The sequence below is a fragment of the Apostichopus japonicus genome, chromosome 8 (assembly GCF_037975245.1).
Source record: "Apostichopus japonicus isolate 1M-3 chromosome 8, ASM3797524v1, whole genome shotgun sequence".
Taxonomy (NCBI): Eukaryota; Metazoa; Echinodermata; class Holothuroidea; order Aspidochirotida; family Stichopodidae; genus Apostichopus; species Apostichopus japonicus.
In genome coordinates, this window is record NC_092568.1 from 5,260,411 (window position 1) to 5,277,007 (window position 16,597).

The 16,597-nt window shown below is 36.4% G+C and overlaps 1 long non-coding RNA gene across 1 annotated transcript in view; it reads right to left on the reverse strand.

Annotated features, from left to right (window-relative positions):
* Positions 1 to 12,822, reverse strand: part of LOC139971066 (uncharacterized) — a 37,905-nt gene extending 25,083 nt beyond the window's left edge. The window contains exons 1-3 of the long non-coding RNA XR_011794306.1: positions 12,808 to 12,822; positions 10,536 to 10,730; positions 3,246 to 3,777 (exon numbers count right to left, since the gene is read on the reverse strand). This is a non-coding gene — a long non-coding RNA (uncharacterized lncRNA). The remainder of the gene's footprint in view (positions 1 to 3,245; positions 3,778 to 10,535; positions 10,731 to 12,807) is intronic.
* Positions 12,823 to 16,597: the final 3,775 nt, after the last annotated feature.

Here is a 16,597-nt window from a genome sequence, read left to right on the forward strand (position 1 = left end):
AAAGACAACTCCAGCGCTTCGGTTCTTAGGTGCAAAATTGGTCATATATATGGATATTATTTCTAAGAAACGTATGAAGATCCTTAGGTAAAGGTCTGAATTGTACGTTAAACAGAAATAATCTCACACTGACCAAGGCGTGGCAATTTCTTCAACAACAACAAAACTGTTAATAACATGACACTATCAGAATATATAATTTATTAGAAATTTGATATAAATGTCTGTAACTGAAAGTTGTCATCTTTATCAGACACACAGTTCTCCGTACACTTTAAGTGTTAACCTGTAAACCCTGTGGCAATATGAATGACAGTATATACGTGTATATATATATATAAATATATACGTATTTATATATATATATATATATATATATATATATAAATATGTATGTATGTATATATATATATATATATATGTGTGTATAAATTTGATTTTTGTATTAGTATTACAACATGTCATTGTTACAGTCTAATATTTCGGATATAAAGTATATACGTTATGAAGATATTCTTTCGTTTTAGAGATGTTTTCCATGAAAATAAAATCAGTTGCTTTAATTAACCTACAGTGGAGTTTATTGAGACCTTTAAGATATTTTCATATTACGCCCCATATTTATTAGTGATAGCCCACTACCTTTCACCCTACATACAACATACAAGATGCCGGTATAACTGTATAAGTACTGTTGAGATGATATAGAAAAAAATTAAAATTTGTTTGACCGGTATAACTCTTCAACGCAAACGGAAGCGGAATTTGTGGAAGTATCACAAGTACCATTTAAAGGTAGTCGTGGTATTACTTTGTGTTCAAATGGTTTGCGCTGGTGTCGACGCAAGACGATTTGTTTTCAAAGAATCATCAATATAGGTTTGAGTCTTTTAATCGTCTGATATCTCGTTGAGGTGTAGAGGCCACGGACTCTCTGTGTATACGAAGCCGGACTCCGACGCCGTTACAAACACACTCATATATATAATGGATGAACGGTTCCGATCCACGTATTTGTTACCAACCTTGTCTGGCTGTTTTTATTTTCAAATATATTTACCTAACATTTCAATGCAACTAACATCCCTGATTGGATAGTTCATTGATCAATGGTGTGTGCATGTATAGACATGGAAAGTTTGAGGGAATTCAATCGGAAATTGAAGTATAAAACCAGTAGTGGGATCTAGGATTTTACAATGGAGTGGGTTCGGTCACGGGTGCCGTTGAAATCCGCCCCTTCACCCCTCTCTCCCCCACCTATCCCAAAATGTCAAATGGTGCATTTTTTATACATATTTTGACTATGAAGTAGGTCTGCAAGCAAGTTTGTGCAAATAATTACGGTTTCAACTTTTTGTAAGATGTGTTGACGCCCACTCCCACCCCCACCAATGAGAACGAAATAAAAATGTATCCAAGAAAACTCTATATTAATATCATAAGCAACTACTATACACTATCGTATTATCATGCTCAATTGGTACTGTGAAATCCCTGTACCACACATTGGTATTAACATCAAATGCTCGCACAAAGAATAGATTCTATTTACCAATATTCTGACGTCACGATGAATTAACCTAGTTAAGGAAATACTTAAAAGAAATTACTTTCTGATATTGGTGGAAATGTGTCAAAGCAATATTTTCAAGTATTATAATATTTAAAAAAATGTAGAAGACGTAGGCCAATTTTGAGTGCAATCTTTGTATAGACAATGTAATTAGAGTTTTCGCCTCTGCCAAAACGGCTGAATTTAAACAATCAATATATAAAATGTACGGTTGTTTTAGTCTATCAATCTAGACAATAAAACCAAAATGAGAGTGGAGAAAACAGGTATAGCAAGCACCAAGGATGGACCGTACGAATTATACAATAGACATATAATAATAATGGTGCCCATATTGCTGGAACACTTAGAACTTATGTGTAATTACCAACTCACAATAAGTCCGTGGCACGAGACGAGACATTTCTTGCAGATAGTAACGTTACATTACATGAAATAGCTAACCTTTTTTACTTCCTTTGTCCTTTATCCAGTTTTAATTACATTCTTCGGAGGATTTAGTGTCTAATCAGTAACGTGAACAGGATTTCAAAGGTGTGGACGAAATTCGAACCCCCTCTCCTCCCCAGACTGATTTAGTGAGGGGCATGAATCTTTATGAAAGAACGTCCAGCCCCCCCCCCCTCAATAACCCAACCCCCTAAATGGTCTGATTCTTCCCCAGCTAAATGTAAAGAATCCCCCTACTGAACGTTATAACTTCTAAACGCCCCTACCCTGAGCATACAGCCGTTTCTCGTGATATTGTGTGAACGCATGCACTATTTCAAACGGTGCTATATAGCTAATATGAAAACTATGTCATGTTTAGTTGAAATGCATTATCATTAGGTAACTATTAAAAGCTTAATTACAGTAAACAGCCCCAAACTCTGCCATTAATAGTCGATTTATTATTTTTAATGATCTTAAAATCAGCGTAATGACTTTGTCTTCTTCTTCTGTTTCATCGTGCAAACCCCGTTACAAACATGTGTCAAGGAAGTCCAACATCACGCCAGTAAATTTGCAGTGTTAAGACAAGCTGTGATATCTTTACTGTCAACTCGACTTATAAAAAACATGATAAGAAATGGTCAATATTTCTTATTTTGTTTTGACAACTGTGGTTCTTACCTACCATATCACTCTCCCATCTTAAATATGCTGGTTGGTTTACCTAATGTTTCTTTTGCATACAGCTCCGTAGCGCGATGTCCACACGTTCGAACAGTTTTTGTATCGCTCTACGTATAGAGATGCTCACTGCGTAAAGTGCGCGATACGGTATTAACCCTGGAAAGCTGCGTTTAGCGTTGAATAATTAGTATACATATACTCAATCGACGAAGGACAGATAAGGCCCCCAAAGAAAACATGATTTATCACTGTAATGTAACCAACCACATGGAACTCGGAATTATGGAATTAAAGCATAACACTTCGGAGGTTTCGTAAACAAAATAATGTACATTGCAATAACATGTGGGGATCACAATTTCGGTATTAGATGACAGCTTCTATTTATAAACTAGCTATACGGAAAAAATAAAATAAATTGTTTTAAACGGTACATTATCTTGTAGTGAGATTGAGAAGTCTCCAAATATTTGAGAGTATGATAATGATCCGGTCAGGAATAGCGCAATTTGCCCTAAATCAACCCAAAATATAGCTTGAATGTACTCACGTTTCTTCAAGTCCAAATCCAGCTGATAATAATCTTCAGTTTCTTGATCTCAACCAATTTTCTTTGCAGTCAGAAGTGAAAGTTTTCCTCTAATGGTTGAAGTTTTTAAGATATGTTTGTAGGAGTATTTTCCACCCTTTTGATCTCTTCCGCTGCTATATTCTGTATAAGACACTCGCGTTGCGTCGTGAAAAGTAATGACAACTACATTATTGGTTCGCGTACGACCAATTGGCGATCAGTATCAAGTTAAGACTCTGTTCATTGGTCAATCTGGCTTTGACGTCTTACTTCTGTATTCTGAGAAGGTGGTTTGCTGGTTGTAGTAAAATCTGGATTCCTATTGCCCAAGCAGCTAAATTGTCATCAAGTTTGTAGAAATCAATCAGTCTTTTTTTTATATACGACAGACACCCAGGATTGTTTAGTTGACAAGTTCATCTCGTACCAGCTTATGTGCTTATTCTAAACAGCGAGTAGTAGGTACGCGTGTGTGTGTGTGTCGAATAGATGTGTAACGCGAAGAGGCTACCTGGTGAGAAATTGAGTTATCATGACACATTCACAATACCTACATAGCCCTCTGAACATACAGTGATTACTAGGGAGAGTGAAATATTCCATCAATAACCGAAAAACTAAAATCAGAAATTAAAGTGTTATATGGGAATGTCGACTGTATACATATCAGTATGTAATAGTATAACATTACTACATGAATTAGTACACGTGAGCGAGTTTAATCTTTGATATACTAGCATGCCTGAGACCGAAGGTTTTGTATACCAAAAAGACCGTAACGGGGAAACTAGTTTCTACCATATTGTAATGGCACGCTAGAATTAAACATATACATGCCTATAAGGCGTGCTAGTTTGGAACATAATAAACAAGGTCTGGCGCCATTCTTTTTCATAAATGTCGAAAAATGCAAACATATAAAATAGCGATATGCATGTGTCCAAACTTAACAAAAATCAGCAACATACCAAAAGATGAAATCGGGTGAGAGAAGATAGGAGTTAGACCGTTCCCATGGTAACATCATTACAATTTTTAAAGTAAATTAATATCCTACTTCTGTTTTCTCCATTTCCAGGCATGAATTTGATATGTATAATTGAAACTATTTGTTCACTTGATTCATTATTATGACTTTCCTATGGATATGTGATATTGAGTATTTATGCTGGAAATAAACTGTTTCATTGTTACCCTCATTTTCATGGTAACATCATCAAAATTCTAAAAGTAAAAGTGCAAATCATGCCTATGTACGAAGTTTGTTTCTGAAAGTGAGGTTTGAATGAAAATATGAATTTGAAAACACTGTACCGCTAAGAGAAGTGAGATTGATGCAGACAACAAATGTAAGGTAACCCCACCCAACCCTTCCATTGTAACCCCACCCCAACCTTTCCATGGTAACCCCATCCCATCCCTTCAACGGTAACCACACCCAATCCTTCCATGGTGACCACACCCCAACCCTTCCATGGTAACCCCACCCAAACCCTTCCATTGTAACCCCACCCCAACCTTTCCATGGTAACCCCACCCCATCCCTTCAACGGTAACCACACCCAATCCTTCCATGGTGACCACACCCTAACCATTCCATGGTGATCCCACCCCAACCCTTCCACTGTAACCCCACCCAAACCCTTCCACTGTAACCCCACCCAAACCCTTCCATGGTAACCACACCCCAACCCTTCCATGGTAACCACACCCCAACCCTTCTATGGTAACCCCACCCAAACCCTTCAACGGTAACCCCACCCCAACCCTTCCATGCACCTACCTAAGAATTTAATCTTAGGGCAAAAAAAAGAACCCTTAGCGTTCTTTATATAGGCTATATGAGAGGAATGTCATGCAAATGTATGGATGATATATGACATGAAGGTAAACATACATATCTGCCCAAAGATCAGTATCTTTTAAAACAAAGTAACAAACGGTAAGTTTAATTGTGTCATATATACTGAATTTAATTTGTTTATGTTTGGTAAACTGAAAATATCACAGAATATCGTTTGCTAAACTGTAACACTTAATCATAAGGTAACAGAGGCTCCAGCTAAATTTACTGTACCAGGAGGCATGGATCACTCCATAGCAAAGATATTATCATATCGTTAAGTCTTTCGTTTGGGCGGTGACAGGGTGTGATGGGGTTTTCATATTGAAAGAATGAATCACTTCTGGTTTCTTTCTATAACGCACAAATAACTAGCTGAACTAAATATTGGTTGATCGAGTTACACCTAATGAAAAGCTTTAAATGCTTTCATATTACCATGTGTTCATTGTTCCAATGTTAAGCCCAAGAGCGGTATACAATCGTGCTACCGGTGATTTACAGTAATCCCCAATACAGAAACAAACAAGTAGGAAATCCATGGAATAATTATAACAGATCATATCGCAAAGTTGATTTATTTGACTGCATACATGGTGTCATAACATCGTCATACAACCAGAGGAACAAGTCCCTGATGGTTCAAAGTACCCCTTACCGTTAGGTGGAGTTTGAGACACGCCTTACCCTTCTTGAAATTCTTTGACCTAATGCCCTTAGCATTTGTTTGTGACCAAGATTACGGTCGTAGACATCACTTTACATTCCAAGTCATCAATGAAAGACAATTACAACGGTCGACGCCCTATATACAGTAGCAGAATACTGACACATTGTTGATTTGTAGAAACGCACGTTACCATTGACTGCAAGATATTTACAGAGATCTATTACAGCGCCTTGGCGATAGAGACTGGATTTCTCATTGAAAGTGAAGCCGCTAACTATCGTGCTTTGGTCGCATTAGAAACATATATATGTTTTCTAGATAAAGATAAGGTACAGCTTAGTAACAAATAAATTGGGATATTCCGGTATAATTGTCCATCCAATCTTTCCTACATTGCTACGTCATGTTAAAGAAACACAATTCCTTCGCAGAAATTAGGAATTAGTCTCTCAAGTGTGTCTGATACCTCGTAGTGTAATTCGATTTGTAACAGTCCCTTATCTGTACTATTTAAAAAAAGAGTTAGGTTTGGTCGCCAAATTAGAAATGCCTTTTGATCGGCTGCTAATATATGTGTGTATATATTCGAATTAATACATGTATATAATGTGATATATCAGTGGCGTAGGAAGGTACTTTTGAGTGGGGGGGGGGGGGGCTGAAGACTTATGGCCGGCCTGGGGGAGGGGTCTTTGGAATTTTTTGCATTTCCAGGTAGCCTCAGATGCAATTTGGTGCAATATAGCACACTTCAACACCGACTCCATTTTGTAAACTTAATTTTGTATTTTCACCTGGCCTTAGATGCAATTTGGTGCTCCAAATGAATTTTTTTTTCTCATTTGGAAATGAAAAAGGGGTTTTCTGACTTGCGAAGCGGGGGGGCGGAATGATACTTCCGCCCCTCCACATTTTTCACTGGGGGGCTGGCGCCCCCAGCCCCCCGGTTCCTACGCCCTTGTGATATATTTTCCCCATGCACATTGCCTATCATATACACGTATATGTGGAAATTGGCTTCATCGCTATGTATATATACTAACGTGCAGCAAGGAACATTACCGAAACCGTAGGTAAGCATAAGCGCATGTGTTTTACGTGTTTGTGCGTAAGAAGTCATTAACATGTCCCCTTCGGCGCTTAACCAAATCTTCCCTTCGGTGCTATACACAATATCTTTGGGATTGTAAGTATCCACACTACTGACTGCGTAATAAACAGTTCCAAAAGGTAAAGGTTAGTGACATGTACTATTTCTAATGAACAAAGAGTACACACCCCTGTATCTTAAGTTGACCTCCATTGACCCCTTGACATTTCATGTTAATCAATATGATGTAAACAAGGAAAGTCTTATTTCCTAAATGGGAGTCATGGTTTCGGTCTGTTTGCCATTTGAACTTGTTCGTAATGACCGGACGATTTTTTTTTGGCTACAGGGAGCATTGAGCTCCGACCTTTGACGTAAACATTCACCCGCCAAGTTTGAATTCCGCCGGCCTTACGATGAGCGGTACCGTAGCTATCGACACACTTCTCCACACAAAATTGACCAAGTCGACCTTTGAACTCCTTTGAACAATTAATTAATCAGCTTTTAATTTCAAGGTCTTTTATCCTACAAGGTTTGGGTTATTTTTCCTTCTTGGTAATCGTACTACACAAAAAGGTGGCTTTGGTTATTTGACGTTTGGGGCCTATGACGTCATAGGTCACGGATGCATAACCTCCCACACCTAGAGAAATACCCATTAAGTTTGAAGTCCACAGGCCGGTTTACGGAGCAGTTTACGACACACGTTTTCACACAAATTTGACACATGTTTGACCTATGACCTCCTTTGATTATGTGACCTTTCGCTTTTTACATTAGTTATTACGATATTAACTTTGAGCGTCTGATATCCAACACAAAGGTTATAGTAGGCTTTGTCACATTTGAGAGCGTAAATTGGTCAAAATGCCTTTTGGGGGTGGGTGTGGGAGGGGTTTGACCTTTGACTTTGACCCCATGACTTCATATGTCACTAGAGTACCACAAGAAAATGTCAGAAACATCGATTTGAAATGACATTGGTTACAATGTTCAGGTTATTGTTTTATACAGCAATAATTTAAACTACTACATTTTCCGATCAACACTGGGTGGGTGCTGTCTAATCACAGCTCACTGGCACCATAGTTAGCATGTGCTGTTCTTCTGGTAGACGGACTCGATCGCCTGCATGCAAAACTAGATTGTCCAGCCACTTGGACTGCACATACTTCGAGGGCAAAAAGATGAATTTACTTTCAAAATTAAAAAGTTTGTTGAAAAATAGATTTGGAAGCAATTGTGTCTATTGATCTGTGATATAACAAACCAATGTCATACATAAAGTCAACCTTAAAAAATTCCTTCATTTTATGAAAACCTCTCGACTTTGTGACGCGAACACTTGAAATAAGTACATTTCTGACGTTTCCTGTCAGCATGGTATATAAATTCGATAATGTTCTGTTTTGAACCACCGCCCAAAATTGTTTTTGTTAACATTCGACACCATGGTAACATCATAGATGCATCATATACTGTCATGATAAGATTCCTACAGCGGTTATGTTTATACATGTATAGGATCTGGTTACGTTTAACCTACTTTGTGAAATTTGTGAAATAATGGAAACAGATGTCCCGGGACAGGGACACCTTCCTCTACTTTGACAAATATGTGAAGTTTGAGGTCGTCTTAATTTAAATTTAAAAGTATGAAATGATGTAATATTGTCATGATAATTTCAATAATCTGTGGTCGACCAGTGAGAGGAGGGTGGGGTGGGGTGGAGAGATGATCGCTATTTATTAAGTTTTAATGACTAGAATATTCTCTGTCTGTTTACACTTTTGTTAAGAGGACAGGGGCAAAAATCAGACCTTTAAATGTTACTGTCAACGACACGTTTTATGAAGATTCTCGACACTGACTGACGCTTCACAGAAATAACAAGATTGACGTTTCTGTGTCATATTAAAGTGATATTGCGGTAGCAGACAAAGTAACATTAATATAGAAAAAGAACAATATATAATATATATTATTTGGAAACTCCATCTCAACATCTTGTCCCTATAACTACTATATGGCGGTGGATTGATCATATAGCACGTTTCTGTGCCATGTTAAAGTGATATTGCAGTAGCAGACAAAGTTGCATTAATATAGGAAAAGAACAATATATAATATAATATAATAATAATGGACATTTATAATGCGCCTATATCCGTCAAAAAAGACGCTCATTGCGCAATGACACAAACAGTGCGACAGCAAAACAAAAACAGTAAACATAGTACAAGACAAAAATGCAAGCAAAAATGGGCAACAGCGAACAATTAATTAAACAGTTTCAACAGATGAGTCTTGAGAGAGCGTTTATAAGAAGCACGAGATGGACTGTGTTTTACATGTTCTGAAAGGCTGTTCCACAGAGAAGGGGCAGCATCAGTGCCCCATGATCGATTTGAGAGATTTTCACACAGAAGTAATTTATTGTGTGATCTCATGAAACTGCGATTTGCGTGATATTGCTGCAGAAGTTCTGACAAGTAGAATGGCGAATTCTAACAAAATAGCGATATGTGAAAATCAATATTTTAAATATAATTCTGTCTTTGTTCGGGAACCAGTGTTATTCTCTCAGATTATGTGTGACCTATTCCCTTGGCTTGAAATGGGTAATAATTCATGCAGCAATGTTCTGTAGTCGTGCAAGACGGTTGATTTGTATTTCTGGTAGACCGTAAAGGAGAGAATTTCTCATGTCAAGGCGTGATGTGACGTATGCATGTACTAGTTGTTCTGTAACATTATGTGTTAGGTATTTCCTAATATATAAGAACAAGGTTGCGAAGAAGAAATGCAGCATTTCGAGATATTAAGGTAATGTGATCATTTAATGACATGTTGGCATCAAATAAGGTACCCAGATTCCGCACTTTTGTTGAGGTAGTTATGTTTGTGGTACCAATACGAAGGTGATGAATTTTTACCTTTTCAAGCTGCTGCTTTGTCATCGTTTAATTTCAAGAAATTTTGCTTCATCCAAAGTCTAATGTAATCAATGCACGATTCTAGGCGACGCAGTGCATAAGTTGCCTCAACTTAATATATATTAATTTGAAAACACCATCTCAACATCTTATATATCTATATATATATATATATATCTATATATATATATATATATCTATATATATATATATATATATATATATATATATATATATATATATATATATATATATATATATTCTTGTTGGTAGAATTTTTTCTTTTTTTCCCCTTCTTTTTCCCTCTATGAGTAAGAGTGGTAAATGTTACAGAGGAAACCAAAAACACTTTCAGCTGAATTGGCATGATGACATCACTCAATCTGCTGTTGCGTGATGCATGCTCAAAATATCACAAAATTGGAATAAAAAACAAATCATATAATAACATAGCGTGCCAACATGCAAAGTGCTATATTGATGCTGCATCGACCAAAAGATGCAAAACATTTCCATGATTTTCTTATCCAATCAACTACATGTAGCTATCAGAAGATCTCTTTAAAGGGTTCTAGTTCTCGAGTAATAAGTGCTAATTGAAGTAATCATTTTGACGAATGCGACTCCGCACAAATAGGTCACAATGGTTCCTTTTATATATCTTCACATACATATATTTATTTTTGCGCCGTATAATGTATAAATTTGAATAACTTTTATATTTACCGTTTTGCAAAGGCGAGCTTTGCATTCAAATTATTCAATTTTTCAAATGAAATAAATTTGGACGGAATCTCTTCCCCGTATTATTCCGCTAGTGAGTTCATTCGAGTTCCTTATTTGCAAACATTTTCAGATATTAGAGCAAGATGTTTCTGATGTGCGATTAACTGCATACGCGATAACATCAGGCGTGGGTGTCTACGAATAGTAAAAGAAAACGGACAAAATGATAAGTTTATTATAACTACAAGGTCAGATTATATCCACACCTCTGAAAGCATTACTATACGCACGAAATTTATGTGAATAATTATGACAAACACTGCTAGCAATGTATGTCGTATTTCTGTACGACTTTTATGACATTTTATGGCCTCAAATCACATGTTTACAAAGCATTACATATTTACAAAATAGAAGTGTCTCTTGAATGTCATCTGATGATGCTCTGTTGTCCAAACGAAGGAAAACAGAACATGTTTCGGAAGAGTTATGAGAATTTAGAAAACAATGGATTGGACATTAACATACAAATCCGGAGGAGCTGACGTCATCATTTCTGAAGCCTTAAAGGAGCATTAAAGAGTTATAATATATTTTAAGGGTGGATATCTTGTAAACCTCTAAAGCTATATAAAAATATTACAAGCACTCATTCTTTCTCCTTTTTGCTTGAACTTTAACAAATCAAGACTAAAGTTCTGCCTATGAAATCATCATATTTTTTATTAATATTCGAAAGATGGATTGAATAATATATATTAAACCCTTAATACGCAGTTATAAAGTTTCATCAAAGTCCTACACATATCGGTATAAGTGAATCATATAGAAACTAATATGTTTTAGGAAATTATTTACTAGCATTCTACGGTATGCCATTGTAATCATTAATCTGCAGTAATTGTTATCAATATTAATTTGACAGGCTGTGATTGGTTTTTTTAAATATATTTTAGCATGGTAATCAAGAGGCATATGATTGATTAGGTTACAAAATAATTATTTCCTTTGACTTTCTTTATCTTAACTTTAAGAAAATTTCATGCACGTATGTGTCACCTGTTTAAATATGACAACCATCTGAGATCATTTATCGGCTAACATGTGCATTTTATTTTTTATTCAACATTAATTTCGATGTTTTTTTTCGGTTTTATGTAAAGCTAGTTACAATCAAAAGGTATTCAATAATCGCAACATATTATTTATCACTTTTTTTGTCACCGTTTCGTACGAGAGATCTTGTTTGCTTCTTTAACAAGTCTCTGTAACCCCAATCAAGTATGTAGCTCGTTTTCAGTCTGATGTGGAGGATAACTCATGATGACGTCATTACAAGAACAGCAACTTGGAAAGAAGGATGATGCTCGATCACTATGCAAAACTCACCAACGTAATACCTGTAAGTGTAGAGCTGTACGCAGACATGTGCATGGTACGAAGGTGCACAAAATGTCGAGGGTTAATTCAGTGAACAATACAGACGATCTGAATCATTCATGGTTTCCTTCAACTCGTCCTGATGGGCTATAAATGCCGAAAGTTTCTATTGAAAGCGTTAGAAAACTACAAATACACGCTCGTGAAATATCTGGATATATTAAGATCAAACCAGATTAGGTTTAAGCTGAAATACGATTCAGTCACGTGGGTACGGAGGGAGAAAATACTTGCTCCCGTCCCTCCCCCCCCCCCCCCCCTCCGAAAATATATGTATATATATATATATATATATATATGTTAAGGATTTAAAACAAAATCGGTTCGAGCAGCACTTTGCCTGCATAGAAGAATATATTAGAACCCCCGCCCCCTGGCGGGAGTATCCCTCTTCTATACTTAGAGAACAGCCCATCGCATTGTACAGAGGCATATCCTCCATCTTCACATTCATTTATCTTGAATATCAATTCTATGAAGTTTGGAATTTCATTGACTTATTCAATGACAGCTAAAGTTACTATAATATTATTCCGAGTTCATTTAATGCTTCCCGTTTTTCATTTACCCCATTGAAGTTAGATTTCTCAATTTGAAAAGGAAAATGAGATACGGTAATGAGATTGTAAATCTTCTTTCTTTCTCCCCCCCCCCCTGTTTTGTTTTTCACGCCGAACTTATTTTTCTCCTATCATGCGCAGCTGTTAACATACTGTTTTTTAACACGTGATTTGAATATGATTTTTCTCAAACACGGACACCAAAATGACGGCACTTTTTAAAGAAAAGAGGAAAGTTAAAAACCTAAAACTGAAAACAAGACATAACTCACCACAAAGCCAAATGTTATGTGAAGGTGCGAGGTTTCATAACAGAATGAGATACAACAGCTTGAACGTTATCATTATCGTAGGCGTAGTAAATATAGATAGTAATATCCGCATAGAATGTGTTACTGTGGTGTAAACCAATTGAAATTGCGCACACAATTGTACAAATAAGGGATCCGAGAAAGTGAACATTAATGAGCAGACTAAAAAATTTAAACACGAAAATTATAGCGGATATGTCTGTAATAAACGTTTGCAAACAAATATTAAATGCAAATTGAATTAGAAAAAGAGGTGATCGTGTGATATGTCGACTACCCAGATAGAGTTCATTCGAATGTGACAGACACATACACACACGCATGTCACATACACGCATACATACATACATTCATACATACACACACAGGCATGTCACATACACGCCAATACCATGCCATAGATTCATTTTGCCTTCGACAAGGAATCAAAAAGGAATTAATCAGCAGATGATAGCTTGCTAAGTTGTCGAACTTTAATTGTAAACGTCTCTAACAGATAAAAATAACAGCCATAAAACTAAAAAGCACGAAAAGAAAATAATATGGGCTAATAAAAGTATATTACAAATGATTTGTAATTCTAGATATGCTGGTACTTTCAACGGTTCTACATAGGCTTGATATAGGCTTGAATGAAACGAAATACCCGTAAGTAAGTAACTCAATACAAAGATAGGAGAGACGCAAAAAAAAAGAAAATGTTTCAGACTTAACATACACAACGATAACATTTTATGGTTGGCAGAGTTCTATTGCGAACGTTTCATAAGCTACTAACACTATGAGATAGATGCCTATAGTACCATCATACTGGGTTTTTTTTCTATCTATGAAAGAAGTAATTTGTAAAACTAAAACCAATTAGTATATATATAATAAAATAGAAAGTATTTTCCTTTGGTAGCCATGGTATTCAATAGAACGAAGCAAAAGAAACAACGTATAATGTGTTCATCGGTATTTATATTTGTCAAGACTTTCTCTGTCTTTCTCTGACAATGAATAATTTATAGAAAAGGAGAAAAGAATCGTTATTTGACAAAAGCATACAATTATCTAAACGGTAAAGAATAACAATGAAGGTTGATTCGTCGGAATTACCAACAGCTATGCGCATACTATACTGAACAAATACCACCAAAAATTGTAATTCATGTCCGTTTTATATTACCCATAATTCATAGCTGACAAGGAATACTATTGATCGATTTTTGTCAAGTCGGATTGCCATTACTCTGTTTATAAACTAATTTCTTTGCCTAGAGTACCTCAAATCAATTTTGAAGTACATTAAGTCCCTCTATTTTGTTTCACGGAGCGATGTAAACTCGCGCGGACATCAGTCACTCCTAGTGAGATTATTAGACAGGTTTTCAGTTTCAAACATTCTTAATTGGTACTGGCAAAAATGTTAAGAAGGGCCTCGTAGCTTGTGTGGGTGTGTGAGTGTGTGTGTGTTATTTCCCTTGATTATGTTTCTGAATGGTAACCTTTGACCCTTAGCACCCCTCCACCCCCTTTTTCTACGAGGTCCGTTTTCTTGGATAAATGAATTAGACGTATACCATACCGGCCAATAATTACTTTCTAAGTAGATAATGCTCATTCTCTTTTCAGTCCATTACCTCTTCCATTTAGTGCCTGGTTCTGTCCACATATAAGACTTTGCTGAATGAGAGATATTTTAGATCTGTAAATTGTGATTAGGGTTTGTTAGTTGCGTACAACCTGACCTCATGGGACATGCAGAAAAAAATGTTTAAAGGAATCGTAAATTGGAGAAGAAAGATGCCAGATGTGGTTCGTTGACTCGATTAAAGGTCATTACGTAAATCAATGAATTAATGACGTTCTTCTATAAATTGCCGCAGATAGGGAAGCAGTAGAGACTGCGTAAAGCTATATGGCCTACACAATCTGGGACTATATGCCAAGTTAAATGTCCTTTTTGTTTCTCGTCTTTAGTTTCAGGTGGAACTAAAGAGGCTGTTCAGGGCATTCCTGATGTTTTGTTCGCAAACCTTTCCATAATAAGGAGACTGAAATAGAATCCACGTCTTGATGTTGACCCATAGTGTGGTACGAACGTCGCAAAAATAAGTTGAACGAATCGATCAAAGTAAGAAGGTTTAAGCTATAAATTGCACTGTTTGAAACAAAAACATATATTTAAACGAGAATGGAAAATAACATTAAAAAGCGCACGAGTATAGGTTGACCTAAATCAATCGTAAACACTGATTTAGGATACAGGTGGTTTGTTTACTTTTTAACCATGGTACTTAAAATGAAAGTGACCCTTATGCATGGTTTGGTTAGTAACGACTGATGTTCATGTGTTGCTAGTTTTAAGAAGAAAAATCAAATTTAGATCATTTTTTTTTAATGTGGTTGGAGGAGGGGATTGGGATGGGGTGGGGGGGTGGCATCATTCCATGCACCTAATCCAAGTTAATTTTACTACAAGTAGAATATTTAATGTGGTAAACCATAATTCAGGAGCATAGCGGGTATAGGAGTAAATATCACGATAGATGGCTAACATATACATTAATTAATTAATTCCCTCAGTTCCGTTTGTTAGAAACCTAATTCTTTTTACCTTCTCATATAGAACAGGTCACATAACAAAGTCCAAATTATCAATGTCCAAACATATAATCAACATATATCAATGTCTAAACATATAAACTTCTTAGTCTTATGAAGACCCATACCCTAGACAGCAGACCCCAGACTCCGGACCCCAGACCCCAGACCCCAGACCCGACCGGTGTTCTGTCCATTACTTACACAAGGAAGGCATGTAAATACACATTCACATTGAGAAATGTTACAGGTGTGTTTCAGATTACATTGTAGGTAGTTCTTGTCTTTCGTTGTTGTTCCAAACTGCTTGATTTATGATTTCCATGATTGATGTTAAATTGTCAGGGAAAAAATGATCAAAACGGTAAAGTTTCTTTCAAAACTGTACGGGACATACTTGCAACTATTTTCCTTTGGATTCAAAGCAACAAATGTTTTTTTTTTATCCGTTTGTATCAGTGACTGTCCAAGTCCGTATCAGTACAGCTCTCAAAACTAAATCTAAATCTATATCAAATAATAATCATATCCGCTTTAGCCTTAATTACTCCTGGTCACTCTTTTTCCTCGTGAAAAGGAAAACGTGACCGTGACGTATTAAATTCTTCCTGGTAAATGATAGTGTTGCTGGGAAAGTGACACGACACATAGGTTATACTGTTGCATTTGTTTTGAACGATGTGTTTACACGGAAGGACATGTTTGCTACAAACTGTAAACATCCAGATAACCTGGATGGATGAATAATGGTTTTTACACGTTTCAGTTAATCATATACACATCTGTGTCACAGCACATTGCCCTGATGTTTCTTGTTTTGTGGGTAACACTTCAGTTGAACAAACAAAAGTGATTGGGCGGGACGGTGGAGGAGGTATACATGGGTAGCAGCAGGAGGAAATGGATCGTAGGGGTGGGGGGTGACTGTAGGGTAGCTTTTATTGAACTCAGCTGAGTCACTGTAAAGGGATGAAAGGGTAGACAAACTGTGACACAAACTCTAATAAAATGCACATTAAAACCCTACTAGAACAGTGTTACACGTTCGAAGTATCTTCAAATGTATTGACAATGTTAACAGCCGATTCATACAGAGATTACAGTATAACTACTGTCAATCTTAAAGTTTTGTACCACAGTAAATACTAGATTGTGCTGACAA